This window comes from Ahaetulla prasina, chromosome 1, assembly GCF_028640845.1.
Source record: "Ahaetulla prasina isolate Xishuangbanna chromosome 1, ASM2864084v1, whole genome shotgun sequence".
Taxonomy (NCBI): Eukaryota; Metazoa; Chordata; class Lepidosauria; order Squamata; family Colubridae; genus Ahaetulla; species Ahaetulla prasina.
Window position 1 is genome coordinate 27,473,915 of NC_080539.1, and position 16,935 is coordinate 27,490,849.

Below are 16,935 nucleotides of genomic sequence, written 5' to 3' on the forward strand. Positions count from 1 at the left end.
AAATTATGCATAATGGCAAGCGGTTTGCAAACCATAATGTTAATAGTAATAATCACAGCAGCTATGAAATGTGCTTCTCTGGGGATTGCATTGGATTGTCTCTGCCTTTAGAAATTCTGCAAAGCCGGGCCGTTTTAGGTCCCTGTTGCTATTATTTGACTTTTAATGCACTTGTTTTTGTTCCATGTGTTATGTTGTTTTAAATTATAAACTATCTTGAGTATTGTGCTAAAAATTGGGCTAAAAAGAAACAACTACAATAATAATATTGTTTTATTTTCTTGAACTACATAACATGCATTCTTTGTTCCAACAGTCAAATGTTTACTTCTTCTGGTGATCTTGATTTCTGAATGCTTCGTTCTGAAAGAGAGGCGGGGGGGAGAGAGAGAGAAATATGAGAGGATGAGAAGTCTGACCTGAGGACAAGATTTGTCTTTGGGCAAGAAGCTGCAATATGTATCCTTTCACTCTGGTAGTACTTAACCTTAACATGTCTAATGTCTATTGACAGAACTTTCATTCTCCACCCGTTTCTCTTGTCTCCTTTTAAAGCCAACAGAGCTAGCAACCATTATCTATGCATCTTCTGACAAGAGTTCCAGAAGTTAATTAAGTAAGTCTGCAAAAGTTATGTTCCTCAGAAAGAGATTACAAGACAATTCTGAGAGATCTCATGCACAGAGAGGGAGGATCCAGCCAGCCAAAGAAAAAGACCCAGATTCACTTCTCCTCCAGCATCAATGCCAAAATTATGGAAATCAAACTCATTTTTCAAGAGATCCCGATGCTGGCTGCGTGTTACAGCAGTACAGTTGAAAATCTGAGTACAACATTTCCATATTTTAGTATCTGATCACAGAATATCTTGCTCTAAAATATCTCAGGCTTTTTTTTATTATTATTTGAATTTATATCCCGCCCTTCTCCGAAGACTCAGGGCGGCTTACATTGTGTAAGGCAATAGTCTCATCCTATTTGTATATTTATATACAAAGTCAACTTATTGCCCCATCAACAGTCTGGGTCCTCATTTTACTTACCTTATAAAGGATGGAAGGCTGAGTCAACCTTGGGCCTGGTGGGACTCGAGCCTGCAGTAATTGTAATTGCAGGCAGCTGTGTGTTAATAACAGGCTGCATTAGCCTGGTGAGCCACTTCCCAGGCTTGTTGGATTCAGGCACATCCTCTTCTTCTTTTAAGGACAATATCTAACTCCTTCCATGAACAGAAATGGGAATAATGTATATGGAGGGAGGGAAGGAGAGATAGAACGACTTGGTCGTTTAGCTGCTGAAAATGCTCATTCCTTTTTTATGACGGAATTCTTCTTTTTTAAAGTCAGACTGTTATAGTAACAGCCTCAGAAGCAGGTTCAGGTTCTCAGAACAATAAGCGATCTAGTCCAGGGGTCTCCAATCTTGGGAACTTTAAGACTTGTGGACTTCAACTCCCAGAATTCCTCAGCTAGCAATGCTGGAAGTTGAAGTCCACAAGTCTTAAAGTTCCCAAGGTTGGAGACCCCTGGACTAGTCTACACTCCGGTTCTTACACATGAATCCTACCAGCAGCAGAAGCAAGAGAAGCTTCTGCACGGGGCGTGAAGACTCGACATTTCAGCTCTATTATTTCCTTCCACTTATTTTCAGAGGCAGCCTGCTCCTGGATCTGGAGGCTCCGTGTAGCCACGATGATTAACATCCCATCTTCCTCAAAGAAATCTTTCCTTAAAGGTCATTTAAGCCAGTGGGGGTTTTTTTTCTACATCTTGCTACAGTAAGTTCCATAAGCTAATTGCATTGTGCAAAGAGGCGTTTTCTCCGAGTGCTCTCAATGTGCTCGTCTCAGTTTCACTGGAAGCATTTGCTTTGGGGTTGGCTCCAGTCCTGATTAGCTGGAGGCTTTGTTCCCCTGTAAAGAGGCTGCATAGACTCTCACCCCCACTTTTAGGCTTGGGCCCTACTATTTTTTGAGAAGTCACTACAAGGCTCTTCTGCTGCTCACTTTTTTTTTTATGGCGGGAGAGGGGGGGAAAAGCAAGTTGAGATTAGTTGGAGATGGAGATTAGTTCTGAGCATGATGCCAAGTGAGGCAAGAACATGCCAAGCCTGCAAGGAGCCAAGGTCAACAAAACTTCGGTCGCCTGCCGGTCCCAGCATGAACAACTCTTGGAATTAGCCAGTCTTTCATCTTCGCCCTTTTTATTGGAGCCCTGACTTCAGCAAGGAAAGATGTTTTTGGACTCTAAGCAAAATGTGTCCTGTGAAGTTTCTAAACATAGTAAAGGGTGACTCACAGAACAGACACTCGGCGCTCCACCGGGCTTGAACACACGGCCTTGGCAAATCTCAGGTTGATTCCCTAGGCCATCCTTTGTGTCTCTGACCAAAAACAGAATTAACTTAAATGAATGTAAGCCTACAAACTTTTGAAAAGACAAGCAGTCGCTAACCAATGTAGATGAGCTATTGTGATGACCCGGAACAGGGGTCTCCAACCGTGACAACTTTAAGCAAAGGTGGCTGAGGAATTCTGGGAGTTGAAGTCCTCCAGGCATAAGGTTGCCATGGTTGGAGACCCCTGACCCAGAATATTCACAAACTTTCCAGAGTGTATCTTTCTTAAAGGAAGTGCTCTCCAGTTGCTTTACCACTTTAACGGAATGACAAGTTGGAAGGCAACTGGATATCTTCTAGTCCAACCTCCTTCTCAAGCAGGAGACTCTATGTCATTTCAAACAAATGGTTGTCCAATTTCATCTTAAAAACCTCCAGTGTTGGAGCATTCACAATTTCTGGTGGCAAGTCGTTCCACTGATTAATTGTCAGAAAAGTTCTCCTTTAGTTCTAGGTTGGTTCTCTCCTTGATTAGTTGCCATCTATTGCTTCTGGTTCTGCCTTCAGGCGCTTTGAAATGTGGAGAGATTTTGGAGAAATGGGATTATGAATTGGCCCCGGTAATATTGCGGGTTGCTCTTTTGTATTTTATGTTCTTTTGACATTTTGAATGAAGTTTTGTGCATGGGTGGGGGGGAACCCTAGTGCCCTGCTTCTAGTACACAGTTCCGAATAACAATAATTGCTCTACACACATTGATAATTACAACATTGAAGATTTTGCTTTTCTCATGGATTGATTCATTCAGTTCTAGTTCCATCTCTTTTGTTTCACAATTTCGTCAACTTTAAGATCTGTGGATTTCAATTCCCAGAATTCCTCAGCCAGCATGCTGGCGGAGAATACTGGGAATTGAAATAAACAGGTCTTAACATTGCCAAGGTTGAGAAACACGGCATTAATGATAGGATAGAAACCTGAGCTTCCTGTAATGTGTTACCTGCAGTTCAAAACATACACTATTAAGAGTAGGGGGTGAAAGGTTGTGGGTTGCTTATCAGCTTAGTGATTCAACCACAGGTCCCCAAACTTGGCAGCCTTAAGACCTGTGGACTTCAACTCCCAGAATTCTCCAGCCAACATGGTTGGCTGGAGAATTCTGGGAGTTGAAGTCCACAAGTCTTAAAGCTACCAAGTTTGAAGACCTCTGGATTAGACATATGGACTGGTCTACATGTGCACAGTGACAGATGCTCTATCCTCTTTTTCTTCTACCCCTGCCAGAGATTTAATATTGTCTGACGAGAAACATTAACTTAAGTCTGTAGAAGAGCCAGTTATCAAGTCATCTTTACCCAGCAAAAGAAAAAAAATCAGGAGTATAGTTGTACTTTTCAGACTAACACATTTTACTAAAAGGTATATAAAATGTCTTAGTCTGAAAAGGTATGTCAATATGCTTCATATAGCAACGTAATCCTTCTCCTACAATATCTAAAAAAAATAATAATAGAAAAAAGATGTTACACTCTGAGATCTTTTTTTGGCACAGAAATCTGAGAAGCTATACAGGAAAATAACCTGACTGAACATCTGAGCACATTTTACAGTTATAGTACTTGATTAACTAAGGGAGCATTAAAACAAATTAAATGTTTTAAGTTAAACATTTTAAGTTAAATGCTGGCTGAATACAAACCTAACAGGTTAAGCCAAGATCAAACAAACCACATTTGGCTGTGTGAATTCACAGTAAATAGTGCCATTGCTTAGGGGCAATGGGGATGTCTGCAAAAAAACAACAAGATATTGGTCATGACTTTGGCTATTGCAATTTCTTTGGCTGAAATAGAACAGAATCATCGGGAAATCTGTGAAAGGGGCTGAAAAAAATCAAGTAATCAAGAAGCTTAAGACAGGAACCAAGAGGCAGCAGAGAGACTAACAGATATACCATGGAAGAAATCTCAGGATCTTTGTAGAACACAGAATACAGTTTTTCATATTAGTTGAAAAATAATTGGTGAAATATTTAGTTTCATCGCTTAATAAAAGGACAGTTTTGCTCAAGAGGTTATGCCAAGAATTCCATGCTATAGTGGACTTGCTCTACCTCTTCCTAACCCTGGAAATGTTGGACAGAGCAATGCTTCAGTGTTATTGATTAATTACACTCGCAAACACATGTACATCAGCATTGGGGATTGCAAAAAAAGAATAAAAAGAATTTGAACGGTCTCTAGCAGTCTCTGCCAATGTGAGGTGAAAAATGAACACTAAAGGGAAATTGTGCTGCCAGGGAAATTTAGGGAGGTGAAATCCACAAATTTTAAAGCTTTTCATTGTGTCCCTGAAAATAATTGAAACTATTTCCAAATGTCTGAGGTTTTTTTAAAATTTTGTTTTGTGTGAATAAAAAGACTCTTGTGTGTCATAAAAGTCGTCTATAAACACCGTAAATAAAATATATTAAAATAAACATTTAATTATAGGGACATAAATGATCAGCAACCAGCTTTACAGGATTAAAACAGTTTTGGGATGATGATGATGATGATGATGATGATGATGATGATTAGATTTTTATCCCAACTTTTAAGCATATTTTGATTAACTCAAGGAGGTGAACATACTTAATATTCCTGCTTCCTATTTTCCCCACAGCAACTGAGAGGGAGTGTCCCACCCAAAATCACCCAGATTAACAGAATATTCTCCTTGCTGTTTTTTGGTGCTGAGCATCTGGAAAATGATAGCAGTAAACTGGACAAACTTCAATATGATATGATGAAAGTATCATGAGACCTGATCCAATTTGATTGGTTATCTTTTATTTATAACAGATCAGCAACTTACTGAGGAGGGCAAATATTTAATTTAGATCACCTTGACAACTTTAAAATGTGCAAACATCAACTCTCAGGATTCCATCATGCTGGGGGGGTTCTTAAAGTTGCCAAGTTTGAAAAACACTGATTTAGATTGTGAGTGTTGTGGATGATGACCTCACAATGTCTCTGGAGAATATTTCCATCCTATTTTGTGGGGCAGGATTAATAGATGCTCCCTTAAAACTCTCCCAAAATGAGGATAATTACTCTAATCCATAGGAGTTTATGAACATTTAAAGAGGTGTAATGGTAAGGCCCTACAAAGATTAAGGCGCACATTTCATTTCTTAACGGAAGAAACAAAACAAGAAACAAGGGAGCACGTTTACTTTCCAGCATGGCAAAACAACTATAAAGCTAGACACATGTATGTCTGCTATGGGGGAAGAGATGCTGGAGGTTGCAGGTGGCCCATGAACTTTGAATCACCTGTCCCTGGTTTATAAAGACACAGGTGGCACCTTTTCTAAATGTTCTCATTTCAGCCAATCGAGTCTTGCCAATGCATGTTAAGGTCATGATGTTATTCTTCTGTTCAAATTCAGTACCACATATCTGACTGCTTTATTTATTTTATTTTATTTATTTATTTTGTCAAGCATGTATTAGATAACAGAAATAAGTATAAACATGATTATTAACACATGAAATGGATATGAATAAAAGGGGATGTTAGGAAAGGGACGGTAGGCACGCTGGTGCGCTTATGCACGCCCCTTTCAGACCTCTTAGCAATGGGGTGAGGTCAACAGTAGACAGTCTAAAGTTAAAGTTCTGGGGGTTTGGGGATGCAACAACAGAGTCAGGTAGTGTATTTCAGGCATTGACCACTCTGTTGCTGAAGTCATATTTCCTGCAATCAAGTTTGGTGTGGTTTACCTTAAGTTTGTAACATAACATAATAACAGAGTTGGAAGGGACCTTGGAGGTCTTCTAGTCCAACCCCCTGCCCAGGCAGGAAACTCTACACCATTTCAGACAAATGGCTATCCAACATTTTATATCTATTGTGTGCTCGTGTATTGTTGTGGTTGAAGCTGAAGTAATCATTGACAGGTAGGACATAGCAATAGATAATTTTATGTACTATGCTTAGGTCAGACCGAAGGTGACGTAGTTCTAAGTTGTCTAAGCCTAAAATTTCAAGTCTGCAGGCATAAGGTATTCTATTGCGAGTGACTTTTTACTTCATGAAATATCTCTGGACTCTCTCAATTGTATTAATGTCCGATACGCAGTGCTTGTTCCAGACGGAGGAGCGGTATTCGAGAATTGGTCTAGCAAATGTTTTGTATGCTCTAGTTAGTAGTACAATATTACTGGAGAAAAAGCAACAGAGAAATCTAATACCATCCACATTTGTAAACCCTGCAAAAAAACAACCATGAATTTTAACGATAGGCATATTCCAGGCCACATCCAGATCCAAGACCTATGCTAATCTCAAATCAGTGCCATCCCCATTTCTCTGTAATGCTGCAATATGGCACTTTGGAAAGCTCTGCCGACAACTTTGAAACTCAAGTCCTGTGAATACAGCTTGGCAACATTTTCTCTGGAACTGTGAATGGGTGGTACCCCAACAGTGTGAATTCCAACTTATGCCGCTCCCTGCAATTTCCCTCCTGTCCCAGAGGTGGGTTTCAGCAGATTCTAACCAGTTCTGGAGAACTGGTAGTAAAAATTCTGACTGGCCCTGCCCCCATCTATTCTCTGCCTCCCAAATCCTAGCTGATCAGGAGGAAATGGGGATTTTGCAGTATCCTTCCCCTGGAGTGGGGTGGGAATGGTGACTTTACAGTATCCTTCCCTGCCACGCCCACCAAGCCCTGCCACACCCACCAAGCCACACCCACAGAACTGGTAGTAAAAAAAATTGAAACTCACCACTGTCCTGTCCCTGCAGCAAATACCCTTTCACCATCCCCCTTCCCATCTTCCTCACTTTCCCAAGGCCTAAGTTTGGAAATCTTCCCTCAAAAAGATCAAATTATGTTTTTCCTTCCCCCCCCCACCTCCTCCTTGCTATGAAACCAAGAGGAACATGTTCTTGGCTGACTGGCTGGTGTGTGTGTGTGTGTGTGTGTGTGTGTGTGTGTGTTGTTGTTGTTGTTTTGCACTTCCCATAAGGCAGATGGAAGATACAGGTCCCCCTCATTTAATGACTGATTTGTATAGCAACATTTGTAGTTACAGCAGTGATTAAAAATTCATTTTAAAACCAATCCTGGCATCTATGATCTTTGCAGGGCTGTAAAGCAAAGAAAAGCTGAAGTAAGATTGTTAAGCACAGTTATGGTTTCACTTAACGACGGCTTCACTTTACAACTGAGTTGCCGATCAGAATTGTGCCCACTAAACAGGGACTATTTGCATTCCTCGCTCATTGATATCCTTTGCAGGAGTGGACATGACACAATTTCTGGGAAGCAGAGTTACCCTTTTTTGCTCTGTCAAAATTTACTGGTTGCCAGCCACTCCCGTCTCCTCCTTGAAGTGGCCTCCTGCTGTCTCGACACCCCTCAAATTCCGCCGTGCTGCTTGGGCCAATTCCTCCCTCGCACCCCCACCCCGTCCCCAAGAGGAAAGCAAGTTCGTGTGCAACTTGTGTGGTTCCTCTTGTGCAGCCGCTCGCAGGCTCCGCTCAACCTGTCTCTCACATCCCGGCATGCTTGTTTTGCCATGTTTTGTAACTCTGTCCCGCAGCTGCAGAAGAACCGAAAGAAGAAAAGAGGGGGGGGGGGTGGAGGGAAAAGGCTCTGTTCATTCAGAAGCAGAATTCACATCCGTCCAGACAGGCCATCTGGAGCGATCCGGAGCCAAATGGAAAAAAGGAGGAACCCACTTGAGAGACAGAAAAGCAAGATGGAGACCTGTGAAGCTGGGCCCACAAAAGGCAGGGCTGCCTCTAATTGAGGGCACTTCAGTTGCTTTTTGGTCAGTGACCTGAGGAGTTCTGCCAGGCAATAACAGCTGGATGTGCAAACATCTGGCTGAGGTCTCTCACAGTCTGGCCTCTTCAGAGATGGTGCGCCATCAAGCTGTATGTTATTGACGGAGCAAGCCAATATGCTTTGTACAGTACTTTCCTTTGCTATGGTTGTTTGCTTTTGCCTCGCCCCTTCAAAACTTGTAAAGGTCTGCATGGGTGTAGAGACAATATCTCATTCCTAAAGCTGGAAGGAAGGAAACCTTTCAGGACAATTTGCATATTTGGTGCGTCAATGTGTGGCAGCCATTTTCCATTTCAGGGAAGCCAAAAGGCCCATTTGGCTCATGGCAGGGTCACAAAACGTTCAAATAAGAAAACACAGGACTCAAAACGATATTGGCACCTCTCTTGTGGCCTGCCAAGCTTCATTTTCCACTCAAAAATGGAAAAGTTCTCCAGCTCTTTAAAAATTGGAAAGTGGCATTTTACAAAGAGAAGTATAGGTCTGTAGCAGTAGCATATTTATTATAGGAAGACATGATAGAAACAAAACTGAGGAAAGATAAAATGGAGGAGCCTGAAAGCTTGGGTTTGCATATCACATATATGGCTGTCTTCATATAACATGCTGAGCTCAGTTAGGTTTAACTTTGTGTGTGTGTGTGTCTGTGTGCAGGAGATCAGAAGAGTCAAGATGACAGTTTAACAATGCAATCAAAGACCCAATCCTTTTGACATGTGACATGGAGAGGCAGGGCTTCAATTACATGTTCACAAGCGCCTTCTTGACTTTGGCGACTGTTCTCCCATGTGGCTCAATCTGTTATATGAACCCAGCATGGTCACCCACAGCTCCTGCTGCTTGATGCTTCAGTGCACAAAATAGCACTGTCCCATCATGCCACAAAATCCACCCCTTTGGGACACACATATGCAAATTGAGTGAGGTCTGTAGAAGTAGTCCTCAACTTACAACCAAAATTGGGACCATGTCCTTTGCTAAGCAAGGTGGTTGTTAAGTGAGTCAAACCCAATTTTACCACCCTTTTTGCCACAGTTAAGTAAATCAGTGCAGGTGTTAAGTGAATCATGCGGTCATTAAGCGAATGCAGTTTTCCCCATTCACTTTGCTTCTCAGAAGGCGACTGGGAAGGTCGTAAATGGCAATCATATAACCTAGGACACTGCAACCATCATAAATACATGCCAGTTGCCAAACCCAAATTTTGATCACGTGACCGTAGGGATGCTGCAATAGTTCTAAGTGTGAGGACTGGTCATTAGTCAGTACCGTTATATCATTGTAACAGTTGCTAAATGAAAGTTTGTAAGTTGAGGACTATCTGTATTGTACAGTATTGATGCAACCCCCGCTCCCCAAAAGATTGCTTAAATCTAGTTTTTGTTTATTAGGTTATGCTTCAATGCTTTAGGCAAACCCAGATAATAGCTAATTTAATAATCAATGTAAGTATGCGGGGACAAGCAACGCAAAACAAACTGGGTGATATGGAACCTGCTGGCGGGAACCATATTGCCTTCTGGAATAATTTTTGTAACTGGCAACTACCGCCATTTTGTGTACAAGCAAACCTCTCATGGCACCCATTTGGTGAGACCACCTTTGCCATGTTTTCCAAATTCTAGCTGTGCTCACTGGTCCAAAAAGTTAATAACACCCTCCTCTCCTTGTTCCTCCAGCCTTCTCTGTCCTCATCAGCCACCCCAGCAGCTTTCTATTTGATGATTGCTTCCCCCACACACACAAAAAAGAAAGTTTGTTTTTACGATGATTCAACGATGAAGCAAAACAAATATTTGACATAACTCCCACAGTGATTTTTAAAAGACAACAAAAGCATTTACCCTCTAAGGAACATGTCACTCAGTGTTGTTTTCACACTGCTAAGAGTCTTAACTGGAGTGCCACAGAGCTAAGTCTTGGGTTTTGTGCTGTTTTTATCAATGACCTGAATGAGGAAGTTAAAGAGACTTTAGATGATTACAAAAACTTTGTAGATGACACTAATGGGGAGGGGTGGCTAATGCTGGCTGCAGACTTCTGGGAGTTGAAGTCCACACATTTTCAACTTGCCAAGGTTGAGAATCACTGCTTTGGGTGAAACAGAACAGATTCACAGAGATCTAAGCAGGCTTTCATTGTGATATGAAATGAGCAGGATCAGGCGTGGGTTCTACTTACTTTTACTACTGATTCGCAATGGGAAAAGCTTCTGCGCATGCTCAGATCGGGTGGGTGAAGCCTCCCGCCGCTTTTGATACCAGTTCTAAAGAATCGGACAGAACCGGGAGCAACCCACCACTGAGTAGGATGGATTTCAACTTTTTAACCTTTTTTATTGTTTTTATTGTTTTCTTTTAAAATGAAATTGTAATATATATTTTCAACTGTGAGCTGTCCAGAGTCATTTCATGAGATGAGCGGCTATAGAAATCAAATTAAAAAAAACAAACAAATGCATAAATAAATAGTTCACTTCTGCTTCCTGGATTTGAAAAAATGAGGAAGGAGAAAATAGAAAGGCCACTCAATTGGCCAATGGAAAAAACATGTTTAAAAAAAATCAGTGTTCCAGCCTAAGGCTGCAAAATTCCAGATGATTACTAAGTGGAGGCAAAGAATTAGTGCTTTCTGCATCCCTTTGGCATCATCTAGTGGTCATCCAGATTTTGGCAGCCCCAGCCCTACCCCAGCTAGAACTGTGTCCCTTGTTCTTATTCTTTTCTTATTTACTTAGCTCTGGCAACAAGAAAGAAAAAAAGCAGCTGGGGACTCTGTCAGATGAGAGGCCAATTTGCCATTCCATTTAGTCCCAATAAACAAGGGGAAAAATGACAAACAGTTGTAGATCTTGGAATTTGAGAGGCAGTGAGAGACCCCTGGGTTGAGAAGCAGGAGTTCCCACCCATGAAAAGCACTTGTCCTGATGCTCCTGTCCCTGCGATGTTTCCTCTAGGGCATGGGTGTCAAAACTCGATTTCATTGAGGGCCGCATCAGGGTTGTGTTTGACCTTTGGGGACTGGGGGGGGGCATGGCCAGAGTGGACATGGCCAGTTTGATGTCGCTCATGTGATCAAATGCCACTTTTGCTAGTAGTTTGTTTTACTACCACTCTGCCAGTGGAAACGGAGCTCGTGAGTGCTGCGTGCGGCAGGGGTGAAATGCTCCCGGTTCAGACCGGATCACCCGATCCGGTAGCGATAGTAGTAGGTGGTTTGGAGAACCGGTAGCAAAAATCCCTGCCCCATCCCCTGCCCAGCTGAGCCACGCAATCATCAGAGGGTTTTTTTTTCCCCTTCGGCCGAAAAAATGCTTTTAAAAGTAAAAGAAAAGGCTCTGATGATCGCGCGGCTCAGCTGGGATCCTCAGAACCCTTTAAAAGCATTTTTTCTACAACCTCTTCGGCTGAAAAGGTTGTAGAAAAAATACTTTTAAAAGGCTCCTCTGGTGATCCCAGCTTAGTTGCCTGATCATCAGAGGCTTTTAAAAGCATTTTTTACAACCTCTTTGGCTGAAGAGGTTGCAGAAAAAATGCTTTTAAAAGTTAAAAAAAAAAAAGTTGGCCACGTCCACCCAGTCATATTACCCCACCACCACCAAGCCACGCCCACAGAACTGGTAGTAACAAATTTTACATTTAACCCCCGGCATGTGGCCCTCTTGGGTTCTGTTTTCTCTGGCAGAGGCACCGCAGGCCAGTCCTTCGCTGTTTCCAGGGTGGCCTCACGAGCCACATCTAAGCTCCCTGCAGGCAATAGGGCAGGGGTCTCCAACCTTGGTCCCTTTAAGACTTGTGGACTTCAACTCCCAGAGTCCCTCAGCCTGCAAAGCCAGCAAAGCTAGCTGAGGAACTCTGGGAGTTGAAGTCCACAAGTCTTAAACGGATCAAGGTTGGAGACCCCTGCAATAGGGCAATATTTCTCAACCTCCACAACTTAACATGCACTTCAGCTCCCAAAATATCCCAGCCTAAAGTTCCAAATCAGCCACATTGATGAAGATCTCTAGAAACTCCAAAATACTGTGGGACACAGAGGTCCAGTGTTGAGCTTAAGTCAATGTGTAATTTGTGTGAAGAAAGGGCCTTAATTTTTATCTTATCGCCCGTTTAGCAGGTGTGCATACTTTAAGGAAAGCCCTTTGCTGGCATCATCTATCATTTTATCAGTGGGCTTACAAAGATCTCAAGAGGCTCTCTTGCAATTAAAATGGATCCTAGAACTTAGTGTTTCATGTTATAGCATGCATCTTTCACACACACACACACACACACACACACACACACACACACACACACAGATTCATCCATGGACCCTAGAATTGAATGCCACATCCCTACAGTTTCTTTGGCAAGTAATCTAGCCCTCCTGGCCAAATAAGGAAAATAAATTTTATATGCAATAAAAGTGACTTTTCTAATTTAAGTGTGTCCATCTCCATGCATACGGTTGGAAGAGTCTTCCCTGTGCAGAAAAGGTTTATTTTCCCTAACCTGTTACTTATGCACATAGACATATTGAACAAATTAGAGAAATTAAAATCAGATGACACAGGAGAGCTTTTGGGTACCAAGACAAGTATCTGTGGACATATTGGTTCCCTTGAGACTATATTGTTCATTGCTGAAATACAATCATTCAGAAAATACTAGTCCAGCATTATGTTCTTCAATATGTCCACCAACATTTTAGCTAGTCTACGACATGGAGCTGCAGACATCCAGATGACCAGTGAAGGGGAGCAAATTGCTAAGGTTTACTCTATCATGGCCATGTGTGGTTTTTATTATCTAAGGAATCTTATGGAGCCAATATGGAATTAGAGGACGTTGTTGGAAATAAAACTGAGTCTGGAGGCTATATTGTATTGTATTGCAATACAATAAATCTTTAAAATTTTGAAAAAGTAGATGTGTGGCAAGGTGTCTGATAGGCATCATTTGGGGTATGGCAAAACTAGAATCGTGACTAATCTATAATCCTGTTAATTTTTCAGCTGGGTGATCATTTTGAACCAAGAGGCTGCTTTTCAGAAATGGATCACCACTGAACTTCTATTGAGGATGCATTGTGAACTAGACATCTCTCAAGGAGCAAGGACAGCAGTGAGGTGGAGATTGGCAGCCAGACAGCAAATTCTGGCTGGTGAGAGATTATGAGATTGCCCACTTGCACTCCGGACACCTGTTCCTCATGAATAAACTGCAGGAACTGAGATTTTTGCAATCAAATTGTGAGTCAAGTAGCTGGGACTTGAGCGATTTCAAGTTCATAGCTGGAATATAGCCTGTATGGATATTTGCCAAACATCATTTCTTATTCATTTTTGGAATTACTTTTTAATAACTTTCAATTATTACCAACCTTTGGATCAACAAGTTTTATAGGTTTCATTTAATCCATAGGGTAATAGTTTTTAAATACAAGATTAATAACTTAAAAATATTTTTGTGGAATAAATAGCAAAAGGTGATTAGAATATAATAAGATTTTTAATATTAATGATCCCTATGGGGAAATGCTGTTATTTTGAATTCTAAATAAGAAACAAAAACCATAATAAGATGGGACCAGAAGGAACTAATATATTGGATTTATAAAAGAGATCTATTAAGGATTTCAAGGATTTAGTAAGAAAAGACAAATAAAAAAATGAAATGAAATCAAGTTCTATGACATTTTATTTATTTATTTATTTTGTCACAACAGTATATATAAGCATAAGCATGAAATAACTATAAGATATATAAGCATATATATAAGCATAAGTATGTAATAACTACATGAAATTTGGATACAATCAAAGGAAACATTAGGACAGGAACAGTAGGCACGTTGGTGCTCTTATGCATGCCCCTTATAGACCTCTTAGGAATGGGGTGAGGTCGATAGTAGATAGTTTTTGGTTGAAGCTTTGGGGATTTTGGGAAGAGTCTGGTAGTGCATTCCAGGCATTAATTAATTAATTAATTCCAGGCATTCAAACATTGTTTGAAGAGATTTGATATTGTTAAAAGTATAGGGAAGAAATATACAGTTGGCTTATTTGATCACAGTTAAAATAGATATGTTGTTATCTCTGATAACCCTTAATAGACTTTTCTTGACCAGAACTGAATAACAAGACTTTAAGTATTTGCTTATAGATAAGAGATGAGGTGTGGGAAGAAGAGCATTTGTTGTATTTTAAGCAAACATGATAACTGTATTTCTCGAAAAATAAGACCCTGTCTTATATTTTTTTGAACCCTGAGATAAGCACTTGGCCTTATTGCCCTGCACTCAAAAGTGGGCTTATTATCAGGGAATGTCTTATTTTGGGGGAAACAGGGTCTAATTAACTCTGCTGCTGGATAGGGCTTTGTCATCTGGTGCATTTTTATCATTTTCCTTTTACAATTCCATTAATGTTAATTTCTAATGTGCTGTAGCGTCTATTCCTACAATACTTGGCCTGTGTGCTGTGATCACAGTTAGATGGCCTGGCCACTCTAGGTGTTCCATCATTTAAAGAGTACCAGGAACATCTTAACAACTAATAGAAAAGGCTTAATGCCCAGGCCACCTCCATTAAAAATGATGCAAAATGATATTTAAAAAAAAAAATTACTGTCTTAATTTCACAATTTGGTTTTATTGTGGATTTTATACTCTGATTTATATATGTGTTATAATAAAACCAAAAATAGATCAAATAAATAAAAAGCAAATAAAACATGCAGACACATAAACCAGGCTTTTATCCATAGCAGAGAAGACATTTTATTCTGCTTTTTATGTTTTCTTGGGGGGGGGGTTTCCTCTTTTTGCCAAGATCGCAACAAATTGAAAAAAGAACACAACGTTTTATTTATTGGTATTTATAGTTTAACTCCTTTCTAGAATCCAGGATGGCTTATATTTATAACGTGCACAATATAGAAGATATTTCCTCTCATAATGCACCAAAATAGCTCTCTAGTAGTGTCTTTTCTTGAAACCCAGAGAAGAGCTGGCATGTCTTCTTGGATCAAACCAAGGTCCATCTAATCCGACATCCTGTTTCCAACAGCTGCAAGCCAGATGCCTCCAGGAACCCACAAACAACTTATGAAGGCATGAAGTTTTGCTCTGTTGGTGGTCCCCCCCCCTCCCGCACCATATCTGTTGGTTTTCAGAGGTATATTGCCTCTAAACATGGAGGCTTCATTTAGCTAACCCAAAAATCTCTCCAGCTCTACCTTCTGTCTCCAGTGGCATTAGTTGGTGGATTAGATATTTTCTAGACAGGGCCTAGAGACAATATTCATCCTATTATTTCTTCCCTTCATACAATGCTTAGAAGTAAATTGTTTCCAAAATGTAAGCTCCCTTGTTGGAAAATAATATATTTTGTGGGTTTGCTGCTGAAATGTTAATTTTACAATAATTTCCCTTTCCTTTGCCTATTGCAATCCAAGATTTGTTCTGATCCCCCCCTCAGTCACAAAACTGAAGCCAGTCATAATATCTTAGATTTTCCTGACAACAACCCTACAAGGTTGCCTTATGACATGGGTGTCAAACTTGTGACATCACGTTGCCATCACGTGACGTATCGTGACATTTCTTCTCTTCACAGAGCTGGGGTGGGCGTGTCCTGTGCATAACGCATCCGGCCTCCAGCCTGCCAATTTGACACCCCTGCCTTATGAGGATTGCATGGAAATAACAGTAGCAAAAGAGAGGGAACAATAATCATCAAGAAACCATCATCTATTATCTGTTATTTATTGATCAGTAGAATAGAATAGAATTTATTGGCCAAGTGTGATTGGACACACAAGAAATTTGTTTTGGTGCATATGCTCTCAGTGTACATAAAAGAAAAAGAAAAAGAAACCTTCATCAAGGTACAATCAAATATCAAAATAAAATCAAATATCAAAAAATATTAAAAAAATATTTTAAAAAATCAAATAGTCAGTTATTTCATGTCTCATCTATACCAACTGAAAACACTTTACATCAATATAAAAACAATAACACAAAATCACAATCAATCCATTAAAAAGAGATAAATATCTTAATGGTGTGAAGGAAGGAGTGTGTTGCTGTGATACACATTGGCTGCATTCACATAACATGCTTATCCCATCTACTAGGCTTCCCTGCAGCCTCCTGAAAGCAAAAATGGGCCTCGGGGGGGGGGGGGCAGGGGGGCGCCGCACCCTCCGCGCCCCATTTTGGGCCTGGTAGGCCTCCCTGCATTTATCTGGGAGCCAAAATGGGGTGTGTGGGGACTCCTGGAAGGGGCGGGGCGGGGAGGGGCCAGCCAGCAATTTAAAAACAGGTTCTCCTGAACTGACTGAATCCCACCAGTAGTTGACCCCCTCTTCTTTGTAGCAGATCCTCAAATATTGAAACACTGCTATCATGTCACCCCTAGTTCTTCTTTTCAATAGACTAGATATATCCAATTCCTGCAAACATTCTTCATATTCTTCATTCATGCGGTGGTACAGTGGTTAGAGTGCAGTACTGCAGGCTACTTCTGCTGATCACCTGCTGCCAGCAATTTGACAGATCGAATCTCACCAGGCTCAAGGTTGACTCAGCCTTCCATCCTTCCGAGGTGGGTAAAATGAGGACCCAGATTGTTGGGGGCAATAGGCTGACTCTGTAAACCTCTTAGAGAAGGCTGTAAAGCACTGTGAAGTGGTATATGTCTTCACCTCTCCCATCATCTTTGTCACCCTTTTCTACACTCTTTCCAGAGTCGCAACATCCTTTT

General features: G+C 40.9%; 1 long non-coding RNA gene across 1 annotated transcript in view; it reads right to left on the reverse strand.

The window, feature by feature from the left end:
• Positions 1 to 270: 270 nt before the first annotated feature.
• LOC131188902 (uncharacterized) overlaps positions 271 to 16,935 on the reverse strand; it is a 30,113-nt gene continuing 13,448 nt past the window's right edge. The window contains exon 3 of the long non-coding RNA XR_009152866.1: positions 271 to 363. This is a non-coding gene — a long non-coding RNA (uncharacterized LOC131188902). The remainder of the gene's footprint in view (positions 364 to 16,935) is intronic.